Source organism: Pinus tabuliformis, chromosome 4_1 (genome assembly GCF_031772625.1).
Source record: "Pinus tabuliformis cultivar Carrire ecotype Pingquan chromosome 4_1, CPIR1, whole genome shotgun sequence".
Classification (NCBI taxonomy): Eukaryota; Viridiplantae; Streptophyta; class Pinopsida; order Pinales; family Pinaceae; genus Pinus; species Pinus tabuliformis.
The window spans coordinates 777,655,699-777,673,868 of record NC_142303.1 but is presented as its reverse complement, the minus strand read 5'-3'; the positions used below and the strand labels follow the sequence as shown (position 1 = coordinate 777,673,868).

Here is an 18,170-nt window from a genome sequence, read left to right as displayed (position 1 = left end):
AATTATAGTTGGTCTTCTCTAGAATCTCTTTACTAACAACCTAGCTAGTTTTCCAAACAAAAGGGATACATCAACAAACTAAAAAGTAACATATGGGTGTATTTGGATTTCAAGGGACACATTGTAAAATAAAATATGAAGAGAAAGGAATATTCACAGAAAATTTTAAGGATGGAAATTTATCTTAAATTTTAGAAACTTCGGCGAATGTTAATAGTCCCTGATATGAAAATTGTAAAATCTTTAGTGATATTTTTCTAAAATTATTAAAATTTCCAAAGTTCATCATATAATATCTATGAAAAAAAAATTGATTTATAAGCTAAATAAAAATATACTATAAAATTTAGGAAAAATTGTTTTAGTAAAAATGAAAATTGGTGAATTTTATTTTTTGAAAAAACATCAAAAATTAGCCCACCTATGAATATTAGCCCCTAAAATTTTTCCTACAAACATTTACATGGAATTAAAAAAAAAAAAACAGAACATGAAGTAATGACCCTGCATCAAACTCCCTTATAACATAATATTAAATGAACTCATGTCCATGAGTTCGGCAATAGTGCTACCATGTCTTATAATTTCTTCTTATATCATCCAAATTGCTTCTTCTACTGGAAGGCCCTTCCATTTGACCAAGTACTCATAATATTTTTTGTTCCTGGTTCCTTTGATGACCTTTTGGTCAAGGACCATGTCCATCTGCATATTATGGGTTGTATGCAGCAAAGATTCCCAAAGAATCTTCTCTTTTCCATCACGTTCTTATTCTCTACGCTCCTTATAAGGGTATCAATATGTAACATTAAATATAGGTGAAATCCCTATACTGGTGGGGAACTTAACCTCATAAGTGTTAGCTAAGAAATTCCCCAAGAATTCAAAGGGGCCAATTTCATTTAATTTCAGCTTATTATATTCCTCCTTTGTAAAAATTTCCTTCCATGGATGTGCTAAAACCAAATCCCCAACTTCAAAATTTACATCCATTCTCTTGAGATCAACTCTTTGTTTCTATCTAAGGCTAATTTCTTGTAATTACCTTTTGACCTGCTCAATTGCATCATTTGAATAGTTGTGGCAAAGACTTCTTCATCAACACTTCGATCTTCTCTTTTCCCCCAATTTCGAAACTTATAAATAATTTTGGGATGCATGTCATACACAATCCGAAAAGGTATTTTCTTGTACTCCTATTAGGAGAATCATTATGTGAAAATTTAGCTTCTTAGAGTATTTGATCCCATTGTTTATTATGTTCATGGAGTGAAAATCTCAATAGTTTTCCCAAAATTCTATTAACAGCCTTATTATTCCCATTCATTTGGGGATGGGAAATTAGGTTATATACTACGTTTGTTCCTAATTTCCTCCACAAAGTCTTGCAAAAATTTCCAACAACCTGTCTCTTGATCTGATACTATACCTATGGGTAATCCATGTAGTCTCACCACTTCCATGAAAAATAAATTATCATTTTGAGTAACATCATTTTTTTAAACAAGGTATAAAGTGTGCCATCTTAGAAAATTTGCCCACTACTAGAAAAACTGAGACATGTTTTCTCTGATATTTTGGCAAAGCAAGAACAAAGTCCATAGTAATGGCTTCCCAAGGCCTATTGAGTATGGGCAGTGGCTTATATAACTCAGAAATATGTTTCCTTCCTTTAGTAGATTAACTATGGTGGATGTTTCCACAAACCTTTTAGCATCTTTCCTCATACCTGGAAAAAAATAAAAAGAATTTATTTTTTCATATGTCTTGTCATGGAAAAAATGGGCATCAATCCCTCCATTGTCCTTCTCCTTCAACAAATTGTATCTCATCGACCCTCTTGGAATGCATAGAATGTTTCTCTTAAACAAAAATGCTTCTTGAATCATGTACTCAAGCCACATACTTGTATCTCTTGCCACATGGTTTTCACAAGCTTCATTGAATTATTTGAAATATGGACTTTCCATATATAATTTTTGGAGGCATTCATAGCTCAAAGTGTTAACTTGTAGTTCTTGCAAAACCATACATCTCCTTCTCAAAGCAACAAAAACTTTGTTAGCATTTCCATTAATATGTTTCAAAACAAGAGAAAATTTTTGCATGTATTGAACCCATTTGGCATGTCTCTTGTTCAACTTCAGTTGTCTAGTTATGAATTGCAATGAATGATTATTGTGTACATAACAAACTCTTTGGGAATAAGGTAATGACTCCACTTATTAAGGGATTGAATTGGTGCACATATTTCCTTGTCATTGGTGGAATGCATCTATTAGGTCTTATTTAATTTATCATTGAAATATGCAACTGGCTTATCGTCTTGGCAAAGAATAGTGCCAATAGCCATCCCACTTCCATCACACTTTACCTGAAAAAGGATTTTGGAAATTAGGCATAACAAAATTGGCTTCTAAATTATTTTCTTCTTTAAAAATTGGAATGCTTCTTTCTTTGATGTTTTCCATTTAAAAGGTTGTTGCTCCTTTCTGATAGTTTCCACTATCAGTGAACTAATACAGCAATACTTCTGAATAAATTGTCAATAAAAGCTATCCAATCCATGGAAACTTCTCACTTCATGGTTACTTGTTGGAGAAATTCAATCCTTAGTACCTTTCACCTTCTCAGGGTCACTTTTTAGCCCTTCTAAAGAAATTACAAATACTAAATAAACCAATTATGTCTTAAGGAAAGAGCACTTTTTCATATTATTAGATTTTTTTCCTACTGCAATTTTATTAATACCAATTTTAAAAATATGAGATGTTCTTCCCTAGTCATATTGTAGTGTTGAAGCCCTGAAAATCGGGTCTACAACAAGGGGGGTACCCACCTAGTCCGGAACTTGAACGCAACTCCTTTTTCATTTGGGATGGTTGGTCTGACTGGGGATAATGGGACCAATTTCCCAATTTGTATGTGTGTGATGAGAATTGATATTTCCTTTCTAATAATTTCTAAGTAAAATGCTTTTAATCTAAGTCTAATTTAAAACATGCAATTGTATTCTAATGAGCATAAATATCTATTCTAAAACTAACCCGAGATATAAATTTTCAGTTATGAGATATAAAATAATTTCTAACAACAATTGGTAATAAAGATCATTCAATTGCTACAAGAAAAGAATTCGAGAAAAATAATTTTTTTCTTATAAAAAGTTAGCTGAAACAATTGTGAGAAGCATATCGCATTATAAGTCATTCATACATTAAGGCATAAACAGAATAGTCGTCACTGTACAAAAGTGCCAAATGATAACTCAAACACTCAAGCCTTCATATATAAATAACTGAACATAAATATCACTTTGACAAATAAGCAGAAATCATTAAGAGATAAAAGTAGCATTGATAACAAGTTCTACTCATGAGCTTCAACAATATATATTTATCTCTTCCTAATTCAACATCTACTAAGAGTACAAAAGTGCATTTCAGTAGCAGACATTAAACACAGATATCAATAAATCTCATTCCATTCATTCATCAAAACCTCCTCTGAGGGTGCAGAAGTGCATGTTCTGAGGAAATGTTTTTGACAAATTTCAGGACCCCTCTCTAAATGCATGAGAGGGGTTAAAATACTACTAGATAAATACTAAAAATAGTCTATTACAAAAATATAGGAGGAAGTTTAAATGACCTCTGATTTTTGTTGCCCTGTGAAAAAAGAATCAGCAAGTGTTGGTGCTATCTTCTCGGCAGAGTTCGTAAGGCATTTGAGAGTCATGCATTGACTGTGTGGTTTAACCAAGTACTGCCAGTAAGAATCCCAATTCAACTTGGTTAACTTCTTGATGGACTCTGCTCTTTCTTCATCCTTTTGTCTCCAACTTCTCTACAAATGTTGTGCCTTTGGGAGAAATCTTGGAGCAGTTTCTGATATGAGGTTCGCTTTGTGCAGGTTTTCATTGAAACGACCAATGAAGTTGTTTGCCGTTGTAGTTGCTTCTTCTGTTGCCTCTTTTGACTTCCTAATTTGTGCGTCCCACTTATGAAAGAGCATTTCTTTGTGGGCTTCATTGAGTTGGAGTGCGCTTGCTTTCTTTCCTTCTTCTACTTCCTACCAAGCCAAACTTTCAAAAATCTGCATATCGCCTAAGGATATCCCCAATAAATACCACTGGTTTTGGAGCGCGGGTCTCACCTTTAGCCTTTAGAGTTTTTCCTTGTGGTTTTCCTCGCTTAAGTGTGACTAAGCACTCAGAGGTTTTCCTTCTTGAGGGGTTATGCCTAGCAATGCGCGATTAGCGCTGAGTGCTAATTACGCATCAAAAACTGCCTCCTTTTCCTGTTCCGGGCTTCCCCGATGCTAATTTTGCCTCTTGCGTGGTTTTGGTAGATGATACATAAACCGTTAATCTTGTGGAGTGAATGACTTAGTGAGGTCTTGGCTCTAAGTCTTGAATTGTCTGTTTGTTGTATCAGTGCTGTCCAGTACCCACTTAACCATGTCTGTGTATGGAATAATTTTAGGTCTTGTCACTATCCGGTGTAAGAATGAACATGCAAGTTCTGTGATTGATGCCTTAGACAACCCGCGTGAGCCTGCTGTTCCTTTAACCTCCATAACTCTGGGACTTTCTTCTTAAAGAAGACTGTACATGCCTTCCCAAGTAGTTATGCTGACATCTTTGTTATAGGTGGTGTCTATGTATAAGGGCGTCATTTTTTTGTCCTCAACAACCGGAGCTTTTCCCTTCTTTCCCATTACGCTTTGAACATTGTTGCATATATTATTCTACTTTCTACTCCTGTAAATTTACAAGTAAGGAAAGAATAATGGTAAGAGATAAGGTGACGAGAAAGCTATTAATGCTGAAATCATATAAAATATATCACCCTACATGAAACGATCTTTCGATCAGATCTAAATCTTATCCCATTAATGACCATCAACTACTCCATTAAATCGACATTAATGCCCATAACTTGGCATTGGATTACGAGAAAAGCTTTATTGAATGATGAGCCCTACGGATCTGCGATAAAGTGATTTTGCAATTTGCTTCACAATATCGTAGATCGCAATATTGCTAATCCGTTTTTTTGACAATCATTTATCAACACATTCTTCTGTGAGATGTGATTTGAGAGATGCCCTATCGCATATCGCTGGGTAAGGGTATTTTACCTTAGGTGATACTTGCGGCATATGAAAGCTGCAATGTGCGATGGGTCTTTAAGGCGTATGATCTTGCATCGCATTTTCGCAATTTCAGTGGTTTTCTTATATGATGCCCTCCATTACCCTTTGCGATGCGAAGTCTTATTGTTGAGAGAATGATTTTATTCAGAACTTATCATAAAACTTAAGTTGCTTTTGGGTTTTGCGACTTTTTTCCTATTTTTATGATAGTATGTTTTATTCAAAGGGGAATATAAATGCTACTTTTTATTTTTTAGAAGGGTCCCCATTTATTTAGTATTAGTAATAAAACTAAATAAAAAGGGGGGTTGTTGGTGGCCACAACAATTGGAAATTCACTTGGAAGAACCAGTTATCTCTGATTATCTTTTGAATTTTCTAAACTTCTAAAACAGAAAATTTTTCTAGAAAATCCATCTTTATTATAGAAACATAAAGTGCATTATGCTTTCAGCCGTCAATGGTAGTTTGTTTCTCTTGTGTTAACTCTGATTATTTACTTCCCAAAGCTAGTCATTGTATTTACATAAGCCACTACTTGGTTTATAATTATAGAAACAAAGACTTCTCCGTAGATCAGTTTTAAGTATGCTCATTTGTCGTAGGTAGAGCCTCTACTGCTAGCAGGCATTCATAGCCTCTACAGGGTTCCCTGTTACCCAGCAATGATCATGTATCCTACTCGGAGAAATATATAATTTTCAAAGATAAATCCATATCCACATTTTTTTCTTTTGTTTTCTTTTAATTTTTAAAGAACAATGTCTTGGTTTGGTAGCCAAATTATGATAATTCCATTCACTTGATTTATAACTTTGCTAAACAAGCTGGCTCGTGATGAGACCCCTTGTCTTTTGATTGCAATAATATTGAGTCATTGCCCTATTTTGGTATGCAGTTTTGGCAATGTCAGCAAGTTATAATATCTATGATCATGATAAGTCAGCTCGTGATGAGACCTCTTATTCTTTAAGTTTATAGTGTATGGTTGGATTATTCCTTGAAGCTCGTAATTCTCTAGGTGGGGAGGAAGTCATTGTTCCTTAAGAAAAGCTCTGGACTACAATTGCAGAGTTTTTGGAAATATCTTCTCTATAGAGAATCTTTGTTTTGTTATTGATGCTTTTCATTGACTTATATAAAACAAACTCCCACTAAAGGTTGATTTTTATCAAAATTCATAAGGCTGAAACTAGTAACATTTTCAGGCTTATAGCATTTGTCTGTATCTTTCAATAATAATGACCAATTTTCCAAATCAGTTCTATTTATACAAGCAAAAAACAAAATCTAAAAGAAACACTAGTCTTTTTCATGAATTCCAAACGTAACCATTTACAACTTGTTTTATTATCAAAATACAGGTATAAACAATAGTTTACAAAAATAGAAGAGGTCATCTCCTATGGAAAGTATTTTTTGAGGATCTGCCCATTAACAGGTAAAGATTCTCTTTTCCCTACTAAATATTGCAACATGAAAGTGGATGGTCCTATGATTTCCACAATTTGTAATGGGCCAAGCCAAATTCGTTGGAATTTTGAATGTTTGCCTTTTTCTTCATGAGCCTTATCCCATTTTAAAACTAAATCTCTACTTTGAAAATCTTTCATAGTTACCATGTTTGAATCAGAGGAAACCTTGACTAATGCTTGATGATGAGCGTGTGTTATTTTAGCCTGTTCTCGTTGCTCTGCTAGCTTAAGGATCTGTAGTTGTCTTAGTTGTAAAGATGAAGTTCGTGTTTCATCAATAAATTGAACTAAGGCCAAATAAGGAATTGCTAGGTGATTTGAGAGAACCACTTCCTTCCCATAAACTAAATTAAAGGGAGAAGTGCTAATGGGGGCTTTTTGTATTATTCGGTTTGCCCAAAGAGCATACATCAAAGATTTGTGCCAATTTTTATGATTCTGATCAATGGTTCGCTTAATGATTTTGATTAAGTTTTTATTCTTCGATTCAGCCAACCTGTTCCCTTGTGGGTAATAATTTGTAGTATATTTAAGCTTAAAACCTCTTTTAAGTGCAAATTTAGTCATAACATTGCCAAAAAAATATGACACATTATCAAATATTAAAGCAGAGGGTAAACCAAACCTGGTGATTATGAACTGATCTATGAAATCAATGATGTGCTCAGCATTAGTTGTCTTGAGAGTAACTCCTTCTACCCATTTAGTAAAATAATTTGTAGCTGTAAGGATATACCTATGATGTTTAGAAGAGTGAAGAACGATCTCACCTATTATATCCAATCCCCATTGAACAAAAGGTTGATCGATATTGATTGTTTCAAAAGGAAATGATGGTTTCTTTTGTCTCCCTGTAGCAGTTTGACAAATTTGACATTTCCTTACATAGCTATGTGCATATTTAAATAGTGTAGGCCAATAGTATCCTACACGCAAAATTTTATGTGTTGTAGCATCTCCCGCATAATGTCCACCTGCTGGTCCATCATGGAGTTCCTGCAACACCTTTTCAGCTTCAAATTTCTCAAGACATCAAAGGAGAACAGAATCATAATTCATCCTAAAAAGTACATCGTTTATGAGTTGATACTGCTTAGCCTTCAATCGTAATGCTCTTTTCTTTGTATAATCTAGATTTTAAGGAGCATATCCATTCTTTAGATAAAATATGATATTAGCATATATTGATTCAATATCATTTAGGATTACCTCATACATTTGTACTTCTTGATTTGAAGATGGTATTTCAGAAATAAGCAATGCTCCAGCCAACATTTTGCAAAAGCCTTGACCCTTTACAATATTTGCTGGCTGGATCTCAGCGTTGTATTCTCGTAAGGCAGTAACACAATTTTCTCTCCTTTCACCCACATCTTTTTGTACTAAGAGATTTCTTACCACTCGAAATGGCACTATGATTTTTGTATGGGTTTTAAGAAGAAAGGGTCTAAAATGCTTGATTGCCTTGAAAACAACATAAGCTTGTTTCTCAATGTCAGAATAATTTAATTCAGCCCCTTGTAGATTTGAATTGAAGAAGGCAATTGGGGCTTCCGCCTTGTCTTGATTGGCTTAAGTGAGTATAACAACATATGATTTATTAGAGGCAAATGTATACAAAATGAAAGGATCAGAAAAATTTGGAGTCACTAAGGATGGGGCATTAACAATCTCTTGCTTAATTAGATTGAACGCTTCATATTCCTTTTGGCCCCATTTGAAGAGTGAATTCTTCTTGATCATTGTTTTTAATGGTGACACAATCCTTGAGAAGTCTAGAACAAATCTTTTAACAAAATTAATCTGGCGAGGGAAGGATTGCATGGCTTTCTTGTTATTATGCAAGGATATTTCAGAAATCTCCTTAATTCTGTCGGGATCAATATAGATTCCAGATTTTGACACTATAAATCCAAGAAGTTTTCCTTCACTTAATGAAAAAAAGGAATTTTTTGGATTAAGACAAATCCCATACCTTTGGCAACGTTGGAAGATTGGTTTTAGGTCTCTAAGGTGATTCCCACAATTTTTAGAATATATAGTTATGTCCTCCAAGTAAATCACCACTAATTTGTTTACTAGTCCCTTAAATGCGATATCCATGGCCCTTTGAACTATGGCACTAGCGTTAATCACACCAAACAAAATATTTTAATATGTGTAAGTACCCCATTTGGTTTTGAACGTGGTTTTCAGTTGATCGTTGGGATGGACTAGAACATGGTTGTAGCTGGAGAAACCATCTAAAAAGGACATTAATTCTGATCCTGCAACTGCTTGTAATATTTGTTCCATAGGAGGCAGGGGAAAATTATCCTTTTGGCAGGCTTTGTTAATATTTCGAAAGTCAATACATATTCTAATGTCTCCATTTTTCTTTCTGACGAGAACCAAGTTGGAAACCCATCTAGAGTGTCGAAAGGGAAAGATAATCTTGGCTTTCAATAATTTATTGAGCTCAGATTTAATCTGACATTGTAGATTAGGATGGATCTTCCTCAGCTTTTGTTAGACAAGTTTCTCATCAGCTATCATTGGGATAGTATGTTGAATGATTGAAGTGTCGTAAGTCTTAAGGTCATCGTAGTTCCAGGCAAAGACACTTTTGTATTGTTTCAAGAGACGAACAAAGGCTAACTTTTCTTCAGGGGCTATGCCAAGACCTAGGTTGATATTCTATGACTTAGTATCCATTCCTAGATTTACTAATTCATAGTTCAGAGTTGAACTTTGAAGTTTTGAATTGGTAGATCTCTTAAATCAGTCTTTCAAATCATATAAGTCTTCCAACTTGACTACAGATTTTGGTATAGCATTATTAGTGCTTTCATTTTGTAACTGTTCATCATGTTGGTCCTCATCGATTATTTGATTAGTGTAAGATCCTTCCGATGATAGGAAACTTACAATATTAGGATCGTTGTTGAAAATTCTCTAGTTTGTAACATTATCAAGGATCGAGGGCCTAAAGATCAATTCAATTGAGAATATGTCTGGGGTATAATCTTCTGATGGAATGATCTTGGAAGCTACGTTTTCCAGGAGGTCAGCACTAGCATTTTGGAGTTTGGGAATAGATGAAATATTAAATTCTATAAAATGTTTAGTAAGATCTTGCACTGAAGATTGATAATGTTTTAAATGACCTGATAGATAATGTATAGTATTTTGTACCTATTTAATAACAATCTCAACGTCTCCCAAGACTTGTAGATACTTGATATCTAGTCCGATTGCCTTGTATAGTCCTTGGACTAGGGCTTCATATTCTGCAGTGTTGTTTGTGCAATCAAACTCGAGTCTACATGTTAGCATATTTTTTTTTTCCTCGGGACTAACTAATACACATTCTTCTCCTGCTCCATCGTTAGACTTAGAACCATCAAAAAATAATTTCCAAAATAAAGATTTATTTACACGACTATCTATAAAATTAACACATTTAGAACTATATGTTTGAGAAAAGTTTTCTACTTGAGACAAAACAGAATGTTCTAAGTAAGGTGAAGTATGAGAATTAAAATTTCCTAAGAAAGAGTCAACAGAACAGTTGCCAATTATATTGTTGTTGTATGCTACAAGTTCATTTTCTCCTTCCAATTCCGTCACTATGTATTTTTGGTGTCTTTCTCGCTCAACCTTTATCTGATTCAGTTTACCATTGTAAGGGAGCCACATATGTGACTAGTCGGTCGCAAAGTATCCATGAAGCTTTTCAAACCAATCCCTACTAAGAATTAAGCCATAAAATTCGGGAATGTCTGCAACTAGAATATCAATGACTTGGCATACCTTTGGATTAGATGACAACCTTATGGTAACTTGATTTAGTTCACCAATTACTTCAACCTATGATCAGTCCAGTTGAACTATGCACACTGTAGATTTTTGAGGTTGGACATTTAACTTTGCACATATTGTTTTAGGTGAGATATTAGATGAAGCTCCTGAATCTATCAAATAATTATGCAAGTTTTTATTGAAAATTTCGTAAGTAAGAAGGAATGGTGGAGTATGAGATTTTGACCTACCTCCAATTAAAGCAATATCATTCAGATCAACTTTATTAGCAATATTAGTTGGAGGTCTTCCCATCTTATGAGAAGCTTTCGAGATTACAACAACAGGCAGAGGTGCAACAAGTATTGCATGTAACTCTTTCAAAAGTAGCTTCTGCTAATGTTTCAGTTTGCTAAATTCATGAAAAGTAATGTGAACCCTAGTCTTCTTCATGTATTCAATAATATTATACTCCATCTCATTAGAAACAATCAATGTTTTAGATGAAGTTGGCGAATCGGATTGGACTGGGCTTGTTTGAGTCACTTTAGGTGATGATTTCTTACTTGCAACTTTATCTTTGGATGTCAAGCTTGTGCTCTTCTATTTAGGACGAGGTTGTGGAGGATCGAGTTGATTTCTACTTCTAGTACTGACGGGTGATGCATCTTGATCCTATTTTTCTAGAAGGATGAAGTTCCACATTCCCTGTACTTCTGTAAATTCATCTTCATCAGTAGGTTCCTCATTAGAAACTTCCTCTTCCTCTCCTTCAGATTGTACAATTGTTATAGCATTGGGTGGCTTTGAATCAGTTGAAGGATTTTTTCTATAAGGCTTGTAGGGCTTTTTAGAAGAAGTCTTTGCTACTTGTCTCTTAATGTCGACCATTTCATTAGACATGGTTTTTAGGAATTTCTGCAATCCTTCTAAATCAAATTGGTCTTTTGATTCTTTTTTCTTAGGAACATCTCTAAAAGTAACCTTCTTAGATTTTCTTTCATTGATAGTGTTTTTCTTTTCTAAAGCTAAGATACGTTTTTCTACAACTATTTCTTCCTTCATGTTTTCAACCAATGTTGTCTTGGCAGCCCTATCAACAAAGATCGCTATGTTTGATGGTAAAGCAGATATGTACCATTCACTTTGAACTTCTTCGCTAGGCTTAGAAGTGGTCGGAATTTTATTCAAAAGCTTGTTGAAACATGAGTTAAAATCTTTAATAGGTTCTCTTGACTCAGTCTTTAGATTTGATAGATCATTGATCAGTGTTGCTGTAGATCTGTCGTCACCGAACTTAGTCAAGAATTTCTCTTGGAAAATTTCCCAACTAGTGATGGATCCTGATGGTAATGGAAAATACCAGGATCCTACTACTCCTTTTAAAGTGTAAGGGAAGAGCTGGACAATAGCATCTTCATTAGTAACCCCATTTAGATTTACAAATAACACAAAATTGTTTATGTGTTCTTCTGCTAGCATGCTTGCTTCAGGATTAAACTTAGGAAACCCTTTTTCAGGATGGGTCGGTATTTGACTCAAGGGCAGGAATTAAAACTGCCCCAGGGTTATTCCATGGGGTTTGGGCCATTGCTTAACTACTAATAGAGGAAAGCACAGAGGATGTTCCTTGTGGTTGGGAAAATGAGGATATTAAAGTTCCAAATGATTGAGAAGTAGATGTTGAAGTTCCAGTACTCTGATGGACAACAATTTGATGTGGAGGAGTGGATGGTTGACTTCGCAATGGAGAAGTTGAAATGGATGATCATGATGAAAGAGTCTCACTATCAGACCCTTTAGGTGACTTCCTTGCTCTTTTCCTTTTAGGTAGAGGTAGTTCAGTTGGTTCAATACCAAAATTTTCACTCTGAAATCTAGTAAGAGGATGAGAAGGATTGTATTGCGAAGTCACACTATCTTGAGATATTTCAGACTTTTGTGGTGATATGGAAAATCCTTGAAGTTTATGAAACAAAGACTCAACTTTAGGAGGTTCAACAGTAGATTTCTCTGAAATGTTTGGGTTTGTGGCAGTGGTTGTTGTTTTATCGACTTGTCACTTAAGATTTAAATATTTGAAGTGTGATGGAGAAGTTGGGGGAGATGTTGAGGGCAATTTACTCTCAGAATGGTATTTAGATTTGGATTTACTAGCCATTCACAGTTCAGGGCCCTCCTTCTAGCGCAAAATATGTTGAAGCCCTGAAAATTGGGTCTACAACAAGGGAGATACCCACCTAGTCCGGACCTTGAAAGTAGCTCCTTTTTCGTTTGGGATGGTGGGTCCAACTACGGATAATGGGACCGGTTTCCCAATTTGTGTGTGTGTGTGATGAGAATTGATATTTATTTTCTAATGATTTCTAGGTAAAATACTTTTAATCTAAGTCTAATTTAAAACATGCATTTGTATTCTAATGAACAGAAATATCTATTCTAAAACTAACCCATGATTTAGCTTTTCAGTTACGGGATCTAAAATAATTTCTAACAGCAATTGGTAATAAAGATCATTCAACTACTACGAGAAAAGAATTTGATAAAAATAATTTGTTTCGTATAAAAAGTTAGCCGAAACAATTGTGAGAAGCATATCGCATAATAACTCATTCATACATTAAGGCATAAACAGAATAGTCATCACCGTACAAACGTGCCGAATGACAACTCAAACATTCAAGCCTTCATATATAAATAACTAAACATAAATATCACTTTGACAAATAAGCAGAAATAATTAAGAGATAAAAGTACCATTGATAAAAAGTTCTACTCATGAGCTTCAACAATATAGATATATCTCTTCCTAATTCAACATCTACTAAGAGTACAAAAGTGCATTTCAATAGCATACATTAAACACAGATATCAATAAATCTCATTCCATTCATTCATGAAAACTTCCTCCGAGGTTGCAGAAGTGCATGTTCTGAGGAAACATTTTTGATAAATTTCAGGAACCCTCTCTAAATGCATGAGAGGTTTTAAAATACTACTAGCTAAATACTAAAAATAGTTTATTACAGAAATATAGGAGGAGGTTTAAATGACTGTCCTCATATAAGGCAAAAATAAATAAAAACTAAAACTAAAACTGAATTTGGAAATTAACTATCTATGTATCTTTTCTCTGAGATCGCAAGCATTTAGCATTGGCTTGAGGAGCATTGGTTGGCCGACCTTCGATTTTAGTTTCCCTGCGAAAGTAGAACCAGCAAGTGCTGGTGCTATCTTCTCGCCAGAGTTCATAAGGAATTTGAGAGTCATGCACTGACTGTGCAGTTTAACCAAGTACTGCCAGTAAGAATCTTAATTCAACTTAGTTAACCTCTTGATGGACTCTGCTCTTTCTTTAGCCTTTTGTCTCCAACTTGTCTGCAAATGCTGTGGCTTTTGGAGAAACCTCGAAGCAGTTTCTGATATGAGGTTTTCTCTGTGCAGGTTTTCATTGACACAGTGAATGACATTGTTTGTCGTTGTAGCTGCTTCTTTTGTTGCCTATTCTGCCTTCCTAATCTATGCGTCCCACTTATGAAAGAGAATTTCTTTATGGGCTTCATTGATTCTGAGCGTGCCTTCTTTCTTTCCTTCTTCCAATTCCTGCCAAGCCAAAGTTTCAGAAATCTACATACCACCTAAGGATATCCCAAATAAATACTGTTGGTTTTGAGGCGCGGGTCTTGCCTTTAGCCTTTAGTATTTTTCCCCATGGATTTCCTAGGTTACATGTGACTAAGTGATCAAAGGTTTTCCTTCTCGAGGGGTTTTGCCTAGCGATGCGCGATTAGTGATAATCGCACATCGAAAACTGCCTCCTTTTCCTGATCTAGGCTTCCCTGATGCTAATTGCACCTCTTCCGTGGTTTTAATAGATGATACATAAAATGTTAATCTTGTGGAGTGAATGACTCAGTGAGGTCTTAGCTCCGAGTCTTGAATTGTTTGTCTGTTATATCAGCGCTATCTAGTACCCACTTAACCATGTCTGTGTATGGAAGAATTTTAGGTCTTGCCACTATCCGGTGCAAGAATGAACATGCAAGTTCTGTGATGGATGCCTCGGACAACCCACATGAGTCCATTATCGCTTTAACCTCCGTAACCCTAGGACTTTCTTCTTCAAGCAGACTCTACATACCTTCGCAAGTAGTTATGTTGGTGTCTCTGTTACAGGTGGTGTCTTTGTATATGGGCGTCATTTCTTTGTCCTCAGCAACTGGAGCTTTTCCCTTCTTTCCCATTACGCTCTGAACATTGCTGCGTATATTATTCTGCTTTCTACTCCTGCAGATTTACAAGTAGGGAAAGAATAATGGTAAGAGATAAGGTGACGGGAAAGATATTAATGCTGAAATCATATAGAATATATCACCCTATGTGAAACAACCTTTCGATCAAATATAAATATTATCCCATTAATGACCATCAACTAATCCATTAAATCGACATTAATGCACATAACTTGGTATCGGATTACGAGAAAAACATTACTGAATGATGAGCCTTGCAGATCTGTGATAAAGTGATTTTGTGATTTGCTTTGCAATATCGTAGATCGCAGTATCACTAATCCATTTTGTAAAAAATCATTTATTAGCACACACTTCTGCAAGATGTGATTTGCAAGATGCCCTATCGCATATCACCGGGTCGGGGTATTTTACCTTAGGTGATACTTGGGGCATATGAAAGCTGCGATGCGCGATGGGTCTTTAAGGTGTATGATCATGCATTGCGTTTTCGTAATTTTGGTAGTTTCCTTATATGATGCCCTCCATTACCCTTTGCAATGCGAAGTCTTATTGTTGAGAGAAATATTTTATTCAGAACTTATCATAAAAGTTAAGTTGCTTTTGGGTTTTGCGACTATTTTCCTAAGTTTATGATAGTATGTTTTATTCAAAGGGGAATATAAGTGCTACTTTTTATTTTTTAGAAGGGTCCCAATTTATTTAGTATTAGTAATAAAACTAAATAAAAAGGGGGGTTGTTGGTGGCCACAACATGTAGACAAGGATATAATCCAAATAAACAATAATTAACATAATAATGAATTCTTTGAGGACTTCATTCATGAGACTCATAAAAGTACTCGGTGTGCTAGTTAAGCCAAAAGGCATAATAGATCATTTGTACAAACCATCATTGGTTTTGAATGAAAAATTCCACTCATCTCCTTCTCTCATTTTGATTTGATGAAATCCACTCTTCAAGTCTATTTTGGAAAACATCTATAACCACTAAGATAATCGATTATATTGCTGATGTAGGGTAAAGGGAATCTATACCTAATGGTTATCTTAGTAATAGATCTAGAATCATTACAAATTTGCAAACCTCTATCTTTCTTTGCACTCAAGACTGTCGCTACAACACAAGGACTCAAAGCTTGTCTGATCAATCCTTTGCCCAATGGTTCTCGGCCTTGTTTCCCCATTTCCTCATTTTATTGAGGTGTCATTCGGTAAGTTGCCTTATTCAGTAAACTGGCTCCTAGAATTAAATCTATATGATGATTGATGCTCCTTACAGGTGGTAAGGCATTTGGCAACTCATCAATGATAACACAATAAATTCATCTAACATTGACTGGATTTCAATAGGATACTCATTGAAATTTTTATACATAAAGACAATCTTAGGCTTACCAATTAAATCGAACTGTACCTCTTCTTCTCGCTTTACTTCCTACAATAGTTCCTTCATTGTCATCATTAGCATGCTTGTGTATACTTCCTCTTTGACTCCTTTGTCCTCTAAGGGAAATAACACATGCCTTCAATTATATTTCTCAAAAGAGTAGGTATTATTCCTCCTATCATGAATGGCTCCTTTGTCATACTACCAAAACCTTCCTAACAAGACATGGCAAACATCCATAGGCATGATGTCACATAACACCTCATCCTTGTAGTTTCCTTTCTAGAACTCTAACTTTATTTGTTCATTTCCGAGGATCTGATGTCCCTTTTTCAAACATGCCACTCGATAAGGAGTGGGGTGTAGTCCTAATTTCTACACCATTTACACATAGACCAAATTATCTATGCTACCATTTTCCATAATCACTTTGCTGCATTTTCCTTTGGACTTGCAAACTATTTTGAAAAAGTTCCTTAATTTTGCTAGCTTTTGCTTCGCCCTTTCTCCTTTAATTAAAATCCTCTTCATCATTATGGATTCACCAAACTTAGGAGTTTTCTCTTTCACCTCTATTATTATAGCATCATCCTTAGATTTTGCAACATGCACTCCTCTCTCACTTGTTGATTTAGTTTTATGGTTGGAATGAAATATGACTCATGTTGCCACCTATGTAGTATTTGAATTCTATTTCCCTACCTCTTCCTCTTCAAAAAAATATCGTTCCTCTTTACTCTCCCTCTCTTGGACATTGGTTGCTTGAACTCCATGCTACTTCTCTTGGGGTTTGAAATTTTCCCCTGTTGGGAGACCCTTTCCCTCTAGCTAGACTCCTTCCTTTACTTCATTGGCTCTATTTCATAGCCAAATTTTGTTGTACCCTCATTGTTTCCTAGTAGGCATCCTCCACAATCTTTAAAGGAAAGAGGCCAATTTCGTCTTGGATTTCATACCTTATAATATTTATGTATTTGGCCACCCTTTTGACATATTCCTTGATGTGACTAAATTTAATATTTAGTATGTAGAATCCTGTGTTTATTCTTTCATCGTCATGGACTTCTACCTCAAATCTTGTGTTTTTTTGAAAATTTAAGTTGGTATTCCTTGGGCATAAAATTTCTCTTGAATTTAGCCACCGTTCTATCATAGCTTTTAATCTTCACTTTCACTTTTTTCCTCTAATCCTCCTATAACTCATCCCATGATAGTGTCATGTGCCACCTTAACTTAGTCACAACGTACTTGACCTCCTGATCCTCCTCAACATCCTTGTAATCAAAATACTTGTCTAGGGTGTTGATCCAATCCAGTAGCTTTTCAACATTCAGGTTGTCATCATGTAATGACACTTCCATATTTGGTATGGACCCGACCTTTATAACTAGCATTATCAGTTGTTTATCTAGTTTCTCCCTTCCTAGAGTTCCTTCCACCTCTTCATGAGAACTCGTGTCTTCACTCTCAATGATGCCTCCCACATCAGGTTCTCATCCTTAGGTAGTCTACATGGCCTCTATTATTGTCTGGATAGGCCTTAACTCCAATCTCAGGTCTTCATCCATTCCACTCCTTTCTCGGCCTCATCTTCTATGCAACATACTAGTAGCTCAATTATTAACAAATTCTCAAATTATTTTACTAATTACAAGATTTCCGATGCACAAAAGCTCTAATACCACTATGACACAACATAACCATGACCTCTCTTTGTTTTTCCTTTTCTTTTTTGGTAAATGCCCAATGAAAATAACTCAAAATGTTTACTACCCACTTCCTGCATGAAATCATTTTTTGACATTCTTTTTTTTTTTTTTTCTATATATTTAAAAAAAAAAAAATTAAATGTGGATTTGTCAGATATCATGGTGAGTCAAGGTTGTTCTTTTTTTCTTTCCTTTATTGTGCTTGAAGAAAAAAGGTCAATGGTTGACTAGAGTAAATGTTTGACTAGAGCTAGTGGATTCATAAAGAATTGGGGCTTGGTATTTTTATTGGTTGGGGATTAAAGCTCTTCAAATTCACTAAATGTGCTCGCCCATTGTGCTCACACACAAGGTCAAAACTCAGCTATTTTTGAAAATTTCAATAAATAAGAAGGGGGTAAGGGGG

At 35.1% G+C, this 18,170-nt stretch overlaps 1 pseudogene; it reads right to left on the bottom strand.

The window, feature by feature from the left end:
• The window catches only part of LOC149178439 (uncharacterized), a 32,639-nt pseudogene extending 15,223 nt beyond the window's left edge, over positions 1-17,416 (bottom strand).
• Positions 17,417-18,170: the final 754 nt, after the last annotated feature.